Here is a 17,750-nt window from a genome sequence, read left to right as displayed (position 1 = left end):
TCTTTTGTAATTTAACTGTTAATATACCTCCTATAACTATAATATATATATAGTATATATAGAAGCTATATGGCCTATTTTAAATTATTATATTAGACTAAGGACTTTAATTTATTATTAAATTTTAAAAGTATCTAATCTAGTATTTGGATATTATAAGTAAGCTATTAATTATGTATTATTCTAAGACTAATAGCTAGACTAAATAAATAAATATTATACTAAAGTAATATCTTTAAATTTATATAAGCTATTTATAAGATAATTAAAATATTTAGTTTTCTTTAACTAAAGTTTCCCTAAATATTATATATTCTAATTTAATTAAGACTAGCCTGTTCTTTGCTAATTATAGTTTTTATCTTTATATAAGGTTTAAACCTGTTTTAATAAAAGATTATTATATTTATAATTATTTTATTATATAAAATATAGAGTAGTTTACTATAAAAATATAAGTTATTATTAAATTTGCCCGAGCTAAGATATTATCTATTTAAGCCTGTTACGCTAAGTAAATAGACTACTAGTACTGCCTTACCTATTTATTTAAAGATGATTAACTGGTTTAGTTAGATATCTAATATATTAAGACCTTATAGTCTAGTAAAAAGCTATACTGGAATACTTTAGGCTTATATTATATTTAAAAAATTATTAGCTTATATATTTATTGCCTAGAATTTTTATTTAGTATAAAAATTTATTTTATATTTAATATAAGCTTATTTATCCCTATTAGCTTAAATATTTTATTTAGCTAGTAAAATCTTTCCTTATCTTATATTAAGGTTAATATACTTAAAGAGTAAAAAGTTAAAGATATTTTTAACTTATTTTAAGACTATTATGGCCGTGGCTACCCTTATTTAATATATATTATAAAATAAATTAAATATATAAATTTTATTGCTAAGCCTGCCAGTTATTTAGAATATATTAAATAAATTATTTAAAATTATTATTACTAGTATTTTAATAAGCCTGGCCCTTTTAGCTTTAATAAAGCTTAATTATAGAAAAAGGATATATTATTATAGTATAAATTTAAAGATATTATTAAGCCTGCTAAAACTAAATAGAACTACTAAGCTGGAAAAATCTATTTTTAATTTTAATCTTTTAACTGCTTAAAAGCCCAAATACTAAAGATCCTGTTATAGCTCTCCGAGTTATATTTTATCTATTATCTTATATATAGCCTGACTATAGTAATAATTAAAGACCTTATAAACCTAGCCCGCCTGATCTAGTCAGACTATTTGCCCTGCCTGCCCCTGCTGCACTAACTCTACTAACCCGCCAGCCCGCACCTTGACAATAAATAAGATAATCTTTTTTTATTTCTTATTTCTGAAGTGTTTAAAACTTTACTTTAAAAATATTTTAATTATTAAAGGCTAGGACTAATTAATATTTTCTTAGTTATTATTAATATTATTATTTTTATTTTTATCTTTATTAGTATTCCTACTTTTATTATTTTTAGTATTATTAAAGTTCTTGTTCTTTCTGTTATTATTATTATTATTATTTTAATCTTTATTTTTAATACTATTATTTTTTATTATATATAAAAGTTTATTATAGGATTCCTTATCAGGGTTACTTAGATTAGGGTTTACTAGTATAAAGCCTAAAGGACAGCCGGCAGGGATAATAATAATAAGGATAATAAGAATAATAATAAAAATATAATAAAGTTATATATTTAGTGATAAGTTAAAAAAATAACAGGGTTATTATAAAAAAAAATTAAAATAGTAGGGTTGCGAGGATAATAAGATATTAATAAGATAAAAAAAAAGATTAAAGTAATAAAATAAAAAGAAGAGGTTAAAGTAATAAAATAAAAGAAAGAGATTAAAATAAGCAAAAAATTATATTAGTAAAATTATTAAAGTTTTTAAAAAAATTTATTATATAAAAGAGTTTACCGCACAAAAAAAAGAATTATTATCAAGATTACTGCTTAATGGGATGAAATGAAATAAATTAATAAAATAAAATAAAATAATGAAATAAATTAATAAAATAAAATAAATTAATAAAATAATATATAATAGCAGAATTAATATATGATAAAAGAGATAAGAGAATATATTAATAAAAAAAATAGATATTATTTTATTTATAAAATAGCTTTGAACTTATTAATAAACTCGAGAAAATAAAGATTATTTTTTTTAATCTATTAATTATTTTTAGCGCTGTAGCCCTTTTATCTGATAAGATATTTAATATATTTAGTATATAATTTACTATATTTAATTATCTGTTTATTAAGAATCTATTTTATTTTATACTCAGGATCAATATTATCAGTAGTAGGCAGAGGTTAAAGGTATTTATAATTAAATTTTATATTTTTTTTAATAGTTTAAGCTGGGCGATTAATACCTAGGGATAGATTTTCTATATTAAAAATAATTTTAAATAATAAGTTAAGTTATTGTCAGAAATATTAAGAATTTTAAAAAGACTAATATAGCGAGGCCTATATTTATTTAATTATTTAGTTAATAATATAATATATCTGTGATATAGCTTCAGGAAATAGGATTAATCTTTTATATAAATAAAAAATAATATATATTTATTATTAAATAACTACTTTATTTGTAAAGCCGTAAATAATAAAGTTTTTTAGGTATTTATCTAATATATAAAGTCTTAGATGTCTCTAAACTATTTTTTTAAGATATTTTATATATTAATTTATAAGAAGTTAATAATGTTATAATATTTAGAGCAGAATTAATTATTGTGATAATAAATAGTAATAAAATAAGTTATTTCTTTTTATTTGTGGCTGCTATCTAGTATTTTAATATAATTTTAATAATTTAAATAATTTGTTCAGACATGTTATTTGTTTAAAAATAATAGGCTGATAAATAAAGCTATTTAATATTAAATATTTTAAATAAATTATGTTAAAAACTACTTATAAATTTAAAATTATAGTCAGAAATAATAATAGCCGGAATATCTTAGTTATATGCTTATATATAAGCAGTTATTTTATATTTTTAATATTTTATGTTATAATCTTTACAGCCAGGGATAAGACTTATATATTTTATAAACTTATTTATTAAGATTATTATTATATTATAATTTTTATTAATAAGTAAATTAGAAATAAAATTAGTTATAATATAATAAAATAGTGCTTTAGGAATGATCAGATATAAATTATTATAAAGAAGATAATACTAAAGTTTATTAAAAAAATATTTAAGATATTATAAGATATATTTATATAATAATATATAATTTTTATAAATAGTAAAACTGGCGAGCTTTTAAATATATTAATTGAATTCTGAATAATTATTATTATTATATATAAAATAAAATAGGTCTTTTATTATTAAATAAGGGATATATAGTTAAAGATTATTTAAACCTGACTTTATATATAAAAGATTATTATATAATTTATATAAAATTACACGGTTCTTGTTTTATATTATTTTTATAATATAAATAATCTAAGTATTTTAATTATACTTATCTCTGAGACGCTTTTTAAAATTATTATTAATATATATAGATAAAATTTTAAAGATATGGATGTGGGTAATTAAGAACATATAAGCATTATATCTTTTAGTAATATTAAAATTAATATTATATATTCCTGGGTAATAAACTAGTAAATAATTTAATATATTTATTAAGATATTCTTATTATCTGGCTAATAAAAAATTCGAAGGTTAAATTATTAAATAAATATGGATATACAGATTAGATATAAATTTAATCTTTTTAATATAATGCTAGATATTGATATATAAGAGATAATACTTATTATAGAAGTGTGATTAGTATAAATAATAGTAGGATTGCTTATTATTTTGAATAAATAATATATCTTAAATTTAATAAACTAGTATTTTAATTTAGCAGCAGTCAGGGTTCTTAATAAGAATAAAATTAATTTTATAATTATATATAGAGAAGGTTTTATTAAGTCTGTATAATTATAATTATTAAGATAATATAAAATAACTCTAAACCCTGTATACAAAGTGTCTAGGTTATAATATAATTGCGCTGCGGTATTAAAATATATAAAAAATAAAAGATTACTAAATTACGCCTGTAGGATAGTAAATATATAGTATTCCTTATTATTAGATATAAATAATATATTTATTTATTACTTTCGTGAGGCCAGATTCTTCCGCGGAGCTCCTTTTAATAAAACTATTTTATATGCTTGTAAAGGTATAGTAATTATAGTATAGTTTATAATATAGTACTAAAATTATTTCATTAAGCTAATATAATATTTAAAATTAATAAATATTATAGAAAAAAGTAAATCTCTAATTACTTAAATTTTCTTAGTAGGTATAAATAAATTAAAAATATTAATATATTAGTTAAGTAGTTATATAGATAAAAATTTAATAAATATCTTTAATAATTTTAGTTTAAAATTTATTATTAATAACTTGTTAAAGACTATAGACAGGTACTTAATATATTTATTTATTAAAATAAATATAATAATTATATTATTTATATAAGCTTTAGCGAATAGTAATCTGTAAAGTAAATAATCTATTTAGTATTATATAAAAGAAACGCTATTAATGAAATCTATTATAATAATATAAAAAACCTTTTAACCGCGATAATTAATTATTACTAAGTAATTTTAATAACTTTTATAAATAAGCTATTAGTAGAAAAATTTCGCGGCATTTATAACTAAAATATACAAATAACCCTTAATTAACATAATAATCTTATCTTAAAATAATAAAAAATAATAATCTTTCTTTATTTTAATATTTATATTATATAGATTAATAATAATATAATTTTTTAGTTTAAATACTTTTTCTATATTATTCTAAATAAGATAATAAACTATAAAAATAAGGTACCCTGTTAGAGTATAACTAATTACTTATACTAACTTACCGGCTTAACAAAATAGTATTAAGATATTATTAATTACAGCTTAGTCACACGGGTTCAAATAGTATATTTTAATCTTAAAAATATAAGATTATTAATTAGAATATATAAGAATAATTATTTATTTTTTTTTAAAAATATTAATTACTCTAATATTATTATTATTAGGAGAGGCTAGATATTATAATCTATAATTAGATACTTTAGCTTAATTATATTAGTTTTATTACCTATAAATATAGTAATACTATTAAGTAATATTTTTATTAGGGAACTTATAGAGTTAATAAATTTATTATTATTAGTTTTATAAATATTAAGTTCTATATTAGTATTAAAAATTATTTTAGTAAATAAACACTTAATATATTATTAATATAAATATAATTAATTAGATTTATTTAAAGGGCTGGTTTACTAAATAAAATATTTATCCCGCTATAATATATACTATATTAATAATATAATATAATAAGGTTTTTTTTTTTCAGGGGCCTGTAAAATTATTAATTTAAGAAATAATATTAACTTAGTAACTTAAGATTGAGTTAGAGGTATTTAAAATAATATTAAAGTAATAATATTAAGAAATAATAACTAGCTAATCTATAGTATTATTTACCTCTAGAAAAGTAAATAATATATTAATTAAATAATTTTTATAGCTAACTAAAGTATTCCTACTTATTTTAAAATTATAATCTTTATTTACCTTAAATAGGGACTTTATAGTAACTTATATTATAATAATAATTTATAGCTAGATAATTTAATATATAATTATATATATAAAATAATTAATAACCTGTTCCTTGCGTATTTAATAAATAAATATAAAAATAAAGTCTTTATAGGCTTGTATAGTATTTTCTTATTTACTAAAATTTAAAATGATATTTTTAAATATAATTATATTAGTTTTAAGTAGGACTTTAGCTTAAATATTAAGAACTATATAAATATATATATTAATTTAAGTAAATATAGGGCTATTCTTGACATAAGAAAAGTAGACTAAAAATTTAGTTATAATAATTATTTTATAATAAGAACTGATTCTAGTAATTATAATTACAGGCTAATTTTTATAAAAAATAATATTTAATATAGATTTAATAAATAAAGTATCTATGATTATACATGAATAATTAGTATTAAAATAAAATTTTAATAAGTTAGTAATCTAATTTAAACTAACCTTAACAGTAGTTATATGCTAAATTTAAACTAGAGCTATAGGATCTATTAAGATAGTACTATTATATTTAACAGAAGAGGTAATTATATTATTAATTATATTAAAATTATAGAGTAGGTTTAATAATATATTAAAATTAAATACTTTATTAAGCAAGATATAATTAACTAGATACTTATAAAGTTTGTTATTAAAGAAAAAGACCTTATTATAATTATAATATATAATAATAGGTTCCTAATTATAATTGTTATTTACTAGATAAGTATTATTATAATTATTATAGTTATAATTATTAAAATTATCGAAACTATTATTTTTTAAAATATTATTTTAAATTATATAAGTATTAAGTAGTATATCTAGAGGGTAATTAGGAGAAAAATTATTAGAAAATTTATTAAATATAAATTTATTAAGTTTATTATTTATATTTTTAGTTTTATATATATAGTTATATGGCGGGCAAGGGTTCTGATTTTATAATTAATATTAATTATTATAATTAGTATTTTAATATTTATAATAATAGTTTTATTAATTATTAATTATAGTTTTTAAGTCAGGGTTTAAACTTATTAAATTTAGGCTTGACTATATCTGGCTTAATAATTTTAGTTATTCTGTTAATTTTATTAAGGGTGATTATTTAATTACTATTAATAATTTTTGTATATATTAGAACTATATAAAGTTATTTAATTATTTATAAACTACAGGTAGTAAAATTAATATAATATTAGTTAATATTAATATTTAGGATAATTTTAATAATTAGCCTTATTTAATTATTAATTTAGCTGCTAACTATAGTTTTGGGTTCTTAATAATACTTAAGTTTTTTAATTATTCTAGGAATTACTAGTATAATAGTTTTACTTAATAATAAGATTTTATTAAAGAAAATGGGGCGCGATATCCGGACAGCCAACATAAAGTTAGCCGGACAGCCATTGCCTATTCGGGAAAGCGGTTAACCCGGCAGAAATTCATTATTTTTAATACGGCAGAATTTATATAACTTCAGTAATATTATATTATTAAAGCAATTTAACTACTATAAAATTTAATAAAAATTTCGAAAAAAATAGATAAAATTTATTATTTTTTTCTAAAATTTCTTAATATATAAATTTAATAATTTCTATATTTTATAGATTAAAAAATCTTTTTTTTAAATTAAAAAATAAATAAATATTTTTTTTTACTAAAACCTTTTAAAATATAAAAATAAGATATTTTATAGCTTTACTTAAATCTTTAAATTATGTAAAAATTTATTATATTTTTTTTATATTTTTTATTAAATTATTTAATAAGCTTTTAAAATAATTAATTCCCAGGGCCCTAATAACCGCCTTCTTAAAGTAGTTTAGCTTTCCTGGCTGTCTTGTTAGCTAAAAGTAGGGCTGTCCTGTTAGAGACCGCTTTCCTATCTAGGAAGTGGCTGTCCCGCTAACTTTATGTTGGCTGTCCCGATATCGCGCCCCAAGAAAATACTCTTCCTGTAATTCCTGAAGGAAGTTTATATAAAATATATTAAAATATAATTAATAAATAATATACTAAAGAGATAAGTCTAATATATTTTAAATTATAATTAACTAATTAAAAAGGTTTAAGAGATTAATATTACAGGTATATTAAAAAATTTCCTTAATAAATATATAAAGTGTTTTACCCTTAATAATATTTATAAATATATAATATAAAGTTTAAAGCTTAAGCTAAGCTTTTAAAAGATTTATTTTAAAATAATAATATAAAAATATAAGCTAGCTATTATAAACTACTTAAGTATATAGCTAATTTGTTTTAATTTTAAATAGCTTAGAGATAAACTAGATAAAGGTTATATTTTATATATATAACTATATATTTGCCTTAATAACAGCTTTATCTTTATAAATTAAGATATTAATAATTTGATCACAGAAAACATTAATATTATTATAAATAATTATATTATAAAAAGGTTAAAAGAGTTTATTATTTTAAAAATCTGGTTAGAATAGGCTAACTTTATCTATTTTCTAATAATTATTTTATTTATTACTGTTATTTTTACAGTTTTCTTTATTACCTTAATCGCCCTTATCTTCTTTATTACTTTTAGATATAGGATGATTTTCCAGAAAGATTAGTTTATTATATTACTTAATAAATAAGTAATAAGACTTAATAAGATTACTTTAAATAATTGTCAGATGGGGTAGGTAGGTCACGTGGGTTGAATAGAAATTTCAAATGGCTAGATAGAATAAGGAAATCGATCAGTCAGATGAAGTAAACAGTTCACCTGGACCACCTAGGTCTGAAATAGATAGACCAGAGGTCCTACCATTCGCTATGCATGTAGATAGATAAAATTGATTGAATAAATAAATGAAATTCAATTAAATGAATTAAGTGGGTAAATCAACTTGATAAAAAGAATAAATCAATACAAGTTATTAACTGCATATTTATAAACAATTAAATCAGGACTAATTCAATCTGGCCCTAAGCAAACATCGCAAACATAAAATCATCAGATCTTTCTAGACCTTCACCTGTAAGTCATATTATTAATCTAGGCCTTCAAGATCAACCTCATAGATCATCATTAGATCAATATTTAATCATTTAAATGATCAAATAATCAAGATTTTATGATCAGAATAATCAGAACAATCAAGATTCAACACATAAATTATAATAAAATCATTTAAATAATATCAGAATAACCAGAATAGCAATATTCACTTTATGGCTTATAAAATAAATAAGCGAGACATTCTGGACCCTTTGTATTAATCATCTGAACAAAGCCATTAATCATAATAGTTGAAATAAACTTTTAATTTCCTAAATAGGAAATTCATTGACTTATATTTTCTGATTTCCATAGGATTCTAGCAACCGGTGATTTTCTAATTAGGAAGGTAAGCTAGTCCAAAATAAGAAATTCTTCAGAAATTTTTCTTTTTCATTTTCCGCTCACATTAAGCTCAGTTTCACCTCACTTTTCCCATACAATTTGGTAGTGGAAGTGAGAGTTCAATAAAGTGAAAGTAAAGTTATAATAAATTTTAAATAATTTTAGTTGTGGGGCTAAATCAGGTGATTCTAATAAATCAGGTAATGTCAGGTGACCCCATTTGACACACCCCTTTAGTTTTAAATCAATAGAAGTAGTTGATTAAAACTGCAAATGTTAAATAATCAATTATTATTCAATAAAATATTAAATATTGACCATATTTAGTTGTTCAGTAAATTTCGCATATTCCTGCTTAGTCAGGTGTTTAGTAAGACCGTCTGTAATTATTTGATTGGTAAGGACCCATTTTAATTTAATAGATTTCTTCTTGATTTCTTGCCTGAGCCAGTGATTACTAATATCTATATATTTTAATTTAGTTTTATAAATTAAATTAGGCTTAGTAAGCAGATCAATCGTTTATTAATTATCGCAATAAATATATAGTTTTTCTTCAGGGTTGAACCCTATAGCAGTAAATAAGTATTTTCACTATAAAAAATGCTTACTAGCCGTAGTTAGGGCTAATAATTCTGCTTCGGTTATAGATAGGGTAATTATTTTTTACTTTCTAGCTGACCAGTTAATAGGTCTGCTAAATAAGCAGTATATAAAGCCTTCAGATAATTTTCTTTGTAATAAGTCTGTATAAACTACATCACTAGCTATTTTAAAAATAGGTAGTGATTTTAATTAATCTATTAAATTAAAACTATATTGAATTGAATTGAATCAGGTTCCATAAATAAATAAAATCAGATAATTTGCTGTATTCATATGGTTTAAATAAGGTTTGGCCATATGTTCTGTAAGGATTTCATAACTTTTTGTAATATCTGGCCTAGAAATAACTGCAGGATATAAAACTGAGCTAATTTTTTTTTAATAATCCACGTGATAGGGCTTAGCAAGCGGTGGCCCTATAGATTTACTTAAATTACCAGATAGTAAAGGCATTTTAGGTAAATTCTGATTAGCTAATTTAAAGCGGTGAGCAACTTTTTCAATATAATCCGCTTGATTAAGCCAAATTATTCGATTCTGCCGGTTTCGAATGACCTTTATATTTAGGAATTAGTGAATTTCACCTAAATCCTTTAGATTATATATCGAAAATAATTGATCTTTTAATTCATTGATTTTCGATTAATAATTTTAATTATATAATAAAATAATGTCGTCCACATAAATCATCAAAATCATATAATTATTCGTAAATAGGCAGGGATCTTCAGGCACTGATTTTAGGCCTAATTTTTTCAAAGTATTCCCTATTTCTTGTTACTATAGTAATGGAGATCGGCATAATCCATATAAAGCTTGTTTTAGCTTAAAAACCTTATTTCATTAACCGAATCCGGGAGGCGGTAAAATATGAATTAATTCGTCTAATTCACTATTTAGAAATACATTCACTATATCCCATTAAGCTGTTTCAAGGTTAAAAGCAGCAATTAGGGCTATAATAGTCCTAAATATTCGCATAACTAGGATAATAGCCCTAGAATTAAGATCATTAATTAGTTAAAGATCTCCACGAATATATATTCTTGCTTTAAATTTTGATAATTAACTTTAATTAGTAAATTTATATTTTTATACCCATTTTAATAATAGGATCTTTTAAATTAAATTATCTGTTTTAGGAATAGCTTCCCAGGTGTTTATTTTAGTTAATTAATCATATTTAATTTTGCATGTATTTAGCCATTTATCACGAAAAGGCGAATTCATTATTTTATTTTAATTAGTTGGCTTAATAGGCAAATCATTTTAATATAATTTATTATTACTAATTTGAGCCAATATAAAATTTCAAGGTATTTTTGAAGATCCTAGGTCAGATAATTCTGACCTATTCCTTTTTAGGGATAATAATTTATAAAAATTATTATAATCATTAAAATTAAATAGTAAATTATCAATAATAACTTCGGGTAATTAAAAATATAAAATAAAAGATTAATCTCCTAAAATCTCATTACTTTAAGTATTTAATTAAATTAAATTATTTTGATTATTTAATTTAATAATTTAATTTTAATATTCAGATTTATAATAAATAAGATTATATTCACTAAACAGTTCTGATTTACCTTATTCAGGTTTAAAATAAATATTATCAATAATTTTATCTTTAGTAAACCCTAATTTAGTGGTTTCAGGTAAATCAATCAAAATTAAAAAGATTAAATCATTAATTTCTTTAAGACTAAGTAGTTTGGGGTTTTCTAACCTAATTAGATCTAGTTTAAGCATTTAAATATTCTGTTTATCTTTATAGACCTTGGTTTTATTAAAGATATAATCACATGCCGAAATAACCTTATTTTAACCGGGTATCCATATTCTCTATATATTTAGGGTAATATATCCTATCAGATAACTAATCAGAGCTCTCGGTTTAAGCTTACTAAGCCTAGGGATATTTAAAATCCTTATATAGGCTTAACAACCATACTATTTTAGGTTAGAGAGGTTTAGCAGTAATATTATATATAATAGAGATTAATCAAGATGTTTAAATAAGATTTCATGCGGGGTACTCCACTTTAGTAAATAAGTAAAAGTGCGATTTAATATATATATCACTGTATTCAATAATTCTAGCTATAAATATAGCGGTAATCCTAAATCAATAAATAAAATTTATATTTTTTGCGTGATTAAAATACCTGAACATTCTGTAAATAGGTTCTGCTCAGGTTACCTAATCAGGCTAGTACTACAAATTATTCCTTCAGATCTTGTGTAATTATAGAAATAAGCTAGATTTTTATCTTAATCTGAATAAAATCATTTGATAGTTATATAATATTAATATTTAATAAATTAAATTATTTTAATAATTAAATTGCTCACGTGATCTTTCAATAAAATTATCTTAGTTATATAAAATTTTGAATAGGAGTAATATATATAGCTTATATATTATTTTTAGTAGATTCCCTAATTTAAATAAATAAGGTCCTAATAAATAGTTTTAAATAGTTTAGTCCCTAATTAAATCAGAATTCGAGAAATTTAATATTTTAAAATTAATAATCAATAAATCGGGCAATAATCTTCAGTTTTAGTTAATTTATCATTAATTTTCACTCTATTTACTACTAAATTAAGATGTTTTAGGGCTTCAGAACTCGGGTGCCCTAATCTTAAATATTATAATTCAGCTATTCTATAAAAGATAACTGGTTCATTCAAATTTCTTACTAAATAAGCCTTTAATTTATTCACTTTAATATTCAGTAGTAAATTTAGTAATAAATTTGGATAGTAAATATAATCATCTTCAGGAGTTAATTCAGGTAACTATTAGATATAATCATTAGTACTCCATTTAATCAAATAAATGCCTGCAATTTCGAGAACTTCACAAATCAGGCGGTAATTAGGGCTTTCTAGACATATAGCCCTAAAATTAAGGTAAATATCTGATTACCTTGCCTTTAAGGCAGATAAAATATTAATATGAAATTATAGAATATAGGCGTAATAATATAATTTAAATATTATTTTATCTTTATAGAGGTTTGAAGGTTTTAAATTAATTATTCTGAAACCTTTAATTAATATCTGCGTGTTCCTTATAGAGATTAATATAGATGATTCATAATAATCACTGAATAGTGATTAATTATTACAGATATAAGTATCTGCAGCAGTATTAAATACCTAATTAGGACTAGTATATTTTTTAATTAGACCTATTAAATTTAAAGCTATTATAATTAAATCAGTTAAGAATTTATTATTTTGATTTATTACCTAATTTATTAATTTTAAGCGATTTTTTGTGGCTTCAAGTGCTATATAAAATTTAGGGTTTCTAAAGACTTTATTAAATTATTAAATAGCCTTAGGATCACATGACTAATTTTCTGGTTTCTTTAATAAATTATTAATATAGAAATATTAGTTAAATTCATGGTAGCCTCTATTAGGGTCTGATTAACAGAGGCAGTTTTGTTCCTTTTTAGGAGTTCTAGGATTAAACCTAGGGCTTGAAATATTTTCCAAGGCGTCTCCTTTAAAGGTTGCCTGAGCGATTCGGCTCGGTTGATTTAAATATTTAAATATTAGGAATATTTTCACATGATCTTTGAATCGCTTAGTTATATTGAAAAATAATAGTATTTTATCACATAATTTAATTTTATTATTTAATTTTTCACTCTAATAATTTGCAAATAATAAATAAGACCCATAAATAGCTTTAATAAAGTTATACTGAACTCGGTGTGGATTATTCACTTTGCTTATTTTAAGCGATTTTGCTTCGGTATAAATATTTTTTTATAGTAAAATATATAAATTAATTAAATATTTATTCTGCAGATTTTTAAACATATAATATTACTTAATAATATCACGTTTTCTTGATTTATTAATAGGAGCTAGTTTCGTTTAAAGGATCCGCAGCACGTGATATAGGATTTCTTTGTCAGATACTAAAACCCTATTAGCTAATAATATCGAGTTCTTAATTAGGAGTAGAATTAGGGCTAAGCTCTTATCTATATAATAATATTCTTGAAGTGTTAATTCATAATCGTGTAAAAGATCTCAATAAAGCGCTCGATTATTTTGGGTTAGATTAATAATTAATCTAGTATTCTTATCGAGGTCACATGGTTCCGGGTAACTAGACTGTATAGGTTGATCAGGCATAGTCATATAACTAGGATTAATAAATTCCTAAATATGTTTACTTTTAGTAATTATTTTGATCGTGTTGAACCAGTATATCTAGTTATGTGACTAGTTTAATTAAAAATTAAGCTTTATATCCATATTAGCAAGCTTAAATAATCAATAAAATGATTTAGATTGTTTAACCTTTATTTCACCTTACTTTTACCTTACTTTTACTATATAAAGCGATAGTAAAAGTGAAAGTTCAATAAAGTAAAAGTGAACTAGGTGAGTAGGGGTCTATTGAATCAGACAGGTAAGTAATTCACTGTAATAATGAGTAAACAAGTAATTGATTAATTCGCGTGTGTGTGAATTTAATTAATAAATTAATAAAATAATTCAAATCAATCAAACACTTCAGACAGGTGAAATAAAACACTTGAAGTAAGTACACGGGTTAAATAAATTAAATTAACATAAATAATAAATAGTTCACTACAATAGTGAGTAATCAAATAATTAATTCATGTGTGGGTTAAATTTAATCAAACAAACAAATAATTAATTCAGGTGTAGGTATAAATTCGATCAAACGTATGTGAATTTAATCAAACAGATAAATGATTAATTCACATATATGTATAAATAGTAGGAACAAAGGGCTAGACCGGGCTCATAACTGTCAGATGGGGTAGGTAGGTCATATGGGTTAAATAAAAATTTCAAATGGCTAGATAGAATAAGGAAATCAATCAGTCAGATGAAGTAAACAGTTTATCTGGACTATCTAGGTCTGAAATAGATAGACCAGAGGTCCTACTATTCGCTATGCATGTAGATAGATAAAATTGATTAAATAAATAAATAAAATTCAATTAAATAAATTAAGTGGGTAAATCAACTTGATAAAAAGAATGAATTAATACAGGTCATTAACTATATATTTATAGACAATTAAATCAGGGCTAATTTAATCTGGCCCTAAATAAATATTATAAACATAAAATCATCAGATCTTTCTAGGCCTTCACCTATAAGTTATATCATTAATCTAGGCCTTCAAGATCAACCTTATAGATTATTATTAGATCAATATTTAATTATTTAAATAATCAAATAATCAAGATTTTATGATCAGAATAATCAGAATAATCGAGATTTAACACATAAATTATAATAAAATCATTTAAATAATATCAGAATGACCAGAGTAGCAATATTCATTTTATAGCTTATAAAATGAATAGGCGAGATATTCTGGACTCTTTGTATTGATTATTTAAATAAAGCTGTTAATTATAGTAGTTAAAATAAACTTTTAATTTCTTAAATAGAAAATTTATTAACTTATGTTTTCTGATTTTTATAAGATTCTAGCAACCGGTGATTTCCTAATTAGGAAGATAAGCTAGTCTAAAATAGGAAATTCTTCAGAAATTTTTCTTTTTTATTTTCCGCTCACATTGAGCTCAGTTTCACCTCACTTTTCCCATACAATTTGGTGGTGGAAGTGAGAGTTCAATAAAGTGAAAGTAAAGTTGTAGTGAATTTTAAATAATTTTAGTTGTGGGGCTAAATCAGGTGATTCTGATGAATCAGGTGATGTCAGGTGACCCCATTTGACAATAATATTATATTTAGTTTATATAACTTTCTGTTCCTAGAGAATTTATATAAATATATTTTTTATTTTTATTAATTTAGTAGCTGGACCAGGAGTTTAAGATATAATAAATAGTATAATAAGCTCTAGTATAGTATTATATATAGAATTAAATATTTGTTAATTAAACTTGTACTTAATATTAGAGATTAATAATTTTTTTATAAAAAAAATAATTATATTAAAATTAATAAGATTAGGATTAGGAGTTAATATAGATATAAAATTTTATAATATTAAATTTAAACTTAATAAATTAAATAAATAATATCTAGCAGTGTTAAAATATTTACTAATATTTTTTATTTTTACTTTATATATTAGTTTAATAATAGCTAGCAAGATAACCGTGTTAAAACTTTTAGAAACTATAAAAGTTTTAGGTTTATTATCCTTATTATAATTATTTTTTTTACCCTAATTATAACTTCCTTTTTTAGTATAGAAAGTAATATATAATAAATAATTAATTATATTAATAAGATCTAATAACAAAGTTATAAATATAACTTATAATATAAATATAGTAAGAGGTCTTTTTAAAAATAGTTAATTAATAAAATAATTATTCTACCAGTCCTAAAATACTTAATCAATAAATAAAAATATTAAGATCTTAATAAATTCTTTAATAATATACCTTATAAAAAATAATTAATATCTTAATTAGGGAAATATATAAATTAGTATTTTAATAAAAAATAAAAAAATTATAATAATAAATTAAGCATGCTAGATAATATATATATTAATATTATTAATAAAATAAAATAATAAAATATAATAATATATATTAATTTAATAAGTAAGCTTAGCAAGCCTTCTTGATATTAGAAATAATAAGATTAAATAGAAAAGACTAAATAAAAAAGACTAAAAAGACTAAAAGTAATAAATAATAATATAGTATATTTAAGCTAGTTAAAACATAAATCTTTAAATATTATAAACTCTAGGACTAAAGCTATTAAAAATAAAAAATAATAATATTAAATAAATAATATTAAATAAACAATTATTATTAACACAGAATAAGAAGAAGTTCAGATAAAACTAGATATGCTATTATATAATAGCCTATTATTAGATTAATAAAAGTATTAAAATTATTTATTTAAAATAACTAAGTCCTGCGCCTTATGGAGGCGGGAGCTACAGAATACTGCTAATACCTGTAGTACAGGATTACAGGATGTCGTTAAGACCACAGCCGCAGAACACGCGATAAAGAACAGTGCAACATATTTAGCAGTATTTTAGTTATTTTAAATAATAATTTTTAGTAGATTCTACCTGTTATCCCCCGCGGTAATTAGATAGATATTGTCGGTAAGTATCTGTAATATATTAAGATATGGCCATATCTGTGTTTACTATAATTAACTAAGAATATATATTTATAAGTTACTAACACGGATAATTATAATCTCGCGGTATAGCTTAATAATATTTATTTAAATCCTGACTAGTATAATTTAATTTAGTTATTTTTATTTATTTGGATTACTTATTCTGCCGAAGATCTAATAAAAATAATTTATTTATAATTAATCTTGAGCAGCCTAGATTATAATAATATAATTAATTAGAGATTTTTTATAAGCCAGGCTATTTTTTATCCCTAGAAAAATAATATTAAATACTTTAATTTAATATTAATAGATGCTTTACCTGGTCTAACCTATATAATTAAGTCTATTAATTCAGTAAAGGGCGTTAATCTTAATAACTTTTATAGTTAGCTAATAAATAAGTTCTTAAAAATTATAATTATATTAAGTTTTTCTCTCCTGTCCTTGCCGCTGAAATTAGAATACTTAATAATTAGAATATATAATTATAATCTTAAGAATAATTTCTATAATAAAATATATTTAATAATAGTCAGTATATATCCTGACTCTGTAGTGGTATATATATTAAATAATATTTAAGATAAAAATATTATTTTCTTTTTTTATGTAATTTATATATCTGTATTAGGTAAGTTGCTATTTATATTAGACTATATATAATTTTTCATTCACCTAACTTTCGCGATAATAATTAATAAGGCCCAGGATTAGTCCTTATATTATATTAGTATTAACTTATAGATTCCTATTTTTATATATAGTTAGTTTTATATAGCTCTATCCCGTACTATGTCCGCCTGAAATATATATATTTTATTAATTAATAATAATAAAAAAAATTCATTAATAATATAATATATCCGGAGGTCTTATGGTGCTTTCGCAAAAATTATAAAAATATTATTTAAATAATACATATTATTTATTTATTATTA

The sequence above is a fragment of the Aspergillus steynii genome (genome assembly GCF_002849105.1).
Source record: "Aspergillus steynii IBT 23096 chromosome Unknown P170scaffold_3, whole genome shotgun sequence".
NCBI classification, from domain to species: Eukaryota; Fungi; Ascomycota; class Eurotiomycetes; order Eurotiales; family Aspergillaceae; genus Aspergillus; species Aspergillus steynii.
This window is presented reverse-complemented; position numbering follows the sequence as displayed.